Genomic DNA, 5000 nt, shown 5'->3' with positions numbered 1-5000 from the left:
CGGGCCATGAGGCCCCCCACCTTAGTCCGAGTTTAGCAACAGCCCACATATCCCCCGCGGCAGGCCTATGGGCGCCAGGCCAGCGCGCCCCATGGCCAGTCAGGGGGCACCCCCCTAAAGAGCAATAAGTGTCATTGAAGCTCTGGCAGGGGGAGACACTACTAGGTCCCAGCTGTCACCCCCCCTCTAAAAAATTCATTTCTTGGTATTTTGAGCTGAAATTTTGCACAGAGGTTGGCAAAAATCCAATCCAACTTTATTAATTTTTCCAGAATTTTTCGAGGTCGGGAAGTATTTTTTTTTATTTTCCTACCATTAAAAATCGAGGAAATCGGAAAAAATAGGAACCGGCTCGGAATGACCCCAAATTCAGTGGGCAGCCTCATAAAAATATGGCTGATTTTACTGGATTGATTTCATGTGGAAAGCACGACGTTTTGTTGTAGGAATGCGGGAACCCCGGCGGCTCGCCTGCCGCGGCCAGCGACGTCGGGCTGGCCCCTGCAGCGCCTAGCCTCTCCCACGCGGGGGGCAGGCCAGAACGCGGGGGGCCAGGGCCCGAAGGCAGCCCCCCCGCGGGCGAGAGAGCAAGCCAGCAGGGGCTGTCGCCTGCCGCGGCCAGCGACGTCGGGCTGGCCCCTGCAGCGCCTAGCCTCTCCCACGCGGGGGGCAGGCCAGAACGCGGGGGGCCAGGGCCCGAAGGCAGCCCCCCCGCGGGCGAGAGAGCAAGCCAGCAGGGGCTGTCCGCCTGCCGCGGCCAGCGACGTCGGGCTGGCCCCTGCCGCGGCCAGCGATGTCGGGCTGTCGCCTGCCGCGGCCAGCGACGTCGGGCTGGCCCCTGCAGCGCCTAGCCTCTCCCACGCAGGGGGCAGGCCAGAACGCGGGGGGCCAGGGCCCGAAGGCAGCCCCCCCGCGGGCGAGAGAGCAAGCCAGCAGGGGCTGTCCGCGCGTCGCGCAGCGCGGCATGGCTGCGGGGGCCGCGCGCGCGCGCCCAAGCGCCCAAGGGCCCCCAAGGGCCCCAGGCCCTCAGGCCCCAGCGCCCAGCGCGGGCGGGCGCGCGCGCGCGTGTGGTCTTTGAGGGGCGCCGGCCTGGTGGCTCCCTAAAGAGCAATAAGTGTCATTGCAGCTCTGGCAGGGGGAGACACTACTAGGTCCCAGCTGTCACCCCCCCTCTAAAAAATTCATTTCTTGGTATTTTGAGCTGAAATTTTGCACAGAGGTTGGCAAAAATCCAATCCACCTTCATTAATTTTCCCAGAATTTTTCGAGGTCGGGAAGTATTTGTTTTAATTTTCCTACCATTAGAAATCGAGTAAATCCGCAAAATTAGGAACCGGCCCGGAATGACCCCAAATTCAGTGGGCAGCCTCATAAAAATATGGCTGATTTTACTGGATTGGTTTCATGTGGAAAGCACGACGTTTTCTTGTAGGAATGCGGGAACCCCGGCAGCTCGCCTGCCGCGGCCAGCGACGTCGGGGACGCTGGCCTGCGCTGTCGAGCCCGCGAGGGCTGTCTCCGCGGCAGGCCCCCCCTGAACGGGGCACGACAGGCCACCGCGCTGGCTCGTCCAGCGTCGACAGTCCCTCGTCCAGGTTTCAGATCGCGCCAAGTCGAACCCATGACCTGCTCAAGCCATCGTGCGCTGCCGAATTCGCATCTGCGTGTAGGCTGCCATTCCACGCGGCAGCCCCTGTTTTCGTCAGCGTGCCCCCCTGACGAATTTTCCTGCCTGGCCCAGTCCAGCGTCCAGCCCCTGTTCGTCGAAAAATCTGCGCTGCCGATTTTCCACGCGGCAGCCCCTCTTTTCGTCAGCGTGCCCCCCTGACGAATTTTCCTGCCTGGCCCGGCCAGTCCAGCCCCTGTTCGTCGAAAAATCTGCGCTGCCGATTTTCCACGCGGCAGCCCCTCTTTTCGTCAGCGTGCCCCCCTGACGAATTTTCCTGCCTGGCCCGGCCGGTCCAGCATCCAGCCCCTGTTCGTCGAAAAATCTGCGCTGCCGATTTTCCACGCGGCAGCCCCTGTTTTCCTCAGCGTGCCCCCCTGACGAATTTTCCTGCCTGGCCCGGCCGGTCCAGCATCCAGCCCCTGTTCGTCGAAAAATCTGCGCTGCCGATTTTCCACGCGGCAGCCCCTCTTTTCGTCAGCGTGCCCCCCTGACGAATTTTCCTGCCTGGCCCGGCCAGTCCAGCCCCTGTTCGTCGAAAAATCTGCGCTGCCGATTTTCCACGCGGCAGCCCCTCTTTTCGTCAGCGTGCCCCCCTGACGAATTTTCCTGCCTGGCCCGGCCGGTCCAGCATCCAGCCCCTGTTCGTCGAAAAATCTGCGCTGCCGATTTTCCACGCGGCAGCCCCTGTTTTCCTCAGCGTGCCCCCCTGACGAATTTTCCTGCCTGGCCCGGCCGGTCCAGCATCCAGCCCCTGTTCGTCGAAAAATCTGCGCTGCCGATTTTCCACGCGGCAGCCCCTGTTTTCCTCAGCGTGCCCCCCTGACGAATGTTCGTCGAAAAATCTGCGCTGCCGATTTTCCACGCGGCAGCCCCTGTTTTCCTCAGCGTGCCCCCCTGACGAATGTTCGTCGAAAAATCTGCGCTGCCGATTTTCCACGCGGCAGCCCCTCTTTTCGTCAGCGTGCCCCCCTGACGAATGTTCGTCGAAAAATCTGCGCTGCCGATTTTCCACGCGGCAGCCCCTCTTTTCGTCAGCGTGCCCCCCTGACGAATTTTCCTGCCTGGCCCGGCCGGTCCAGCCCCTGTTCGTCGAAAAATCTGCGCTGCCGATTTTCCACTCCGCAGCCCCTGTTTTCGTCAGCGTGGCCCCCTGACGAATTTTCCTGCCTGGCCCGGCCAGTCCAGCGCCCAGCCCCTGTTCGTCGAAAAATCTGCGCTGCCGATTTTCCCCGACGAACCTGCAGCTGCACAAATCCGCGCTGCCACTGCCCCATTGTCTGGACCAACAGTCTTTTCCATCAAGCCCTGGACTATAAATCGTCCAGACTCATCGCCAGCACCCGCTGCCGATTCTGCCGACTTTGCCGATTTCGTCGGCGCTGCCGATTCCAACACTGCCCCCCGTGCCTGAACCAGCGCTGTTTCGTCAGCGTGTCCCCTTGACGAATTTCCCTGCCTGGCCTGGACAGTCCATCTTCCAGCCCATGTTCATCGAAAAATCTGCGCTGCCGATTTCCCCGACGAACCTGCAGCTGCACAAATCTGCGCTGCCGATTTCCCCCCCTGTCGGCATGGCTGCCGCTGCCCCGATGTCCAGACCAACAGTCTTTTTTGTCGACTTTGCCGATTTTGTCCGCGCTGCCGATTCCAACACTACCCCCTGCATCCAAACCAGCATTGTTTCGTCAGCTCTTCCCCTGACGATTTTAGCCCTGTAACAAACAGTAGGCCTCCAATCCCGCCAACGGGAGCCAAGTTGATAGGGAAGAGAATTGAATGACGCGCCTGGTCCTCGCACCCCGCCACCCGAGGGGCCTTTTTCCCGGCAGCCTCTGAAAAACTCTAGCTTTCACGGTCCTCGCCGCCCCTCACCACCATGGCAGGCCTCTAATCCCACCCATCAGCAGTTGTAGCCGATAGGGCAGTGATTTGAATGACGCGTCGCGGGCCGCCGGGTCATCTCACCCGGCCATTAATTGGAGCGTTTTTGGCTGGCCGAGGATGGGGGGATGGATCTCTTCTTCCGAAAAAGCAAACAGTACATCGGGAGTTATGTTGACGGGGCATGGAATTGAATGACCCGTCGCGGGCCGCCGGGTCATCTCACCCGGCCATCCCGGGGAGCGTTTTTCCCGGCAGCATCGGGGAAACTCTTGCTTTCACTGCCCGCTGCCCAAGTCCCCACTCGCATCGGCCCCCCGCGCCAACAAGCCAACGCTGCCGAATCGGCAGACACTGCTGCCGAATCGGCAGACACTGCTGCCGAATCTGCCGACACTGCCCCGCGGGCTGCCACTGCCCCAGTGTCTAAACCAGCGGTCTTTCTCATCGAGCCTTGGACTATCCAGTCCGTCCTGACTCATCGCCAGCACCTGCTGCCGATTCTGCCGACTTTGCCGATTTTCTCGGCGCTGCCGATTCCAACACTGCGCCCACCGTGTCTGAACCAGCGCTGTTTCGTCAGCGTGTCCCCTCGACGAATTTTCCTGCCTGGCCTGGACAGTCCACCGTCCAGCCCGTGTTCGTCGAAAAATCTGCGCTGCCGATTCTGCCGACTTTGCCGATTTCGTCGGCGCTGCCGATTCCAACACTGCCCGCCGTGCCTGAACCAGCGCTGTTTCGTCAGCGTGTCCCCTCGACAAATTTTCCTGCCTGGCCTGGACAGTCCATCGCCCAGCCCATGTTCGTCGCAAAATCTGCGCTGCCGATTTTCCCCGACGAACCTGCAGCCGCACAAATCTGCGCTGCCGAATCTGCCGACACTGTCCCGCGGGCTGCCACTGCCCCAGTGTCTAAACCAGCAGTCTTTCTCGTCGAGCCTTGGACTATCCAGCCCGTCCAGACCCATCGCCAGCACCCGCTGCCGATTCTGCCGACTTTGCCGATTTCGTCGGCGCTGCCGATTCCACCACTGCCCGCCGTGCCTGAACCAGCGCTGTTTCGTCAGCGTGTCCCCTCGATGAATTTTCCTGCATGGCCCGGCCAGTCCAGCGTCCAGCCCATGTTCGTCGAAAAATCTGCGCTGCCGATTCTGCCGACTTTGCCGATTTCGTCGGCGCTGCCGATTCCAACACTGCCCCCCGTGCCTGAACCAGCGCTGTTTCGTCAGCGTGTCCCCTCGACAAATTTTCCTGCCTGGCCTGGACAGTCCATCGCCCAGCCCATGTTCGTCGCAAAATCTGCGCTGCCGATTTTCCCCGACGAACCTGCAGCCGCACAAATCTGCGCTGCCGAATCTGCCGACACTGTCCCGCGGGCTGCCACTGCCCCAGTGTCTCAACCTGCGGTCTTTCTCGTCGAGCCTTGGACTATCCAGCCCGTCCAGACCCAT

This window comes from Populus nigra, chromosome 2 (assembly GCF_951802175.1).
Source record: "Populus nigra chromosome 2, ddPopNigr1.1, whole genome shotgun sequence".
Lineage (NCBI taxonomy): Eukaryota > Viridiplantae > Streptophyta > Magnoliopsida > Malpighiales > Salicaceae > Populus > Populus nigra.
This window is presented reverse-complemented; position numbering follows the sequence as displayed.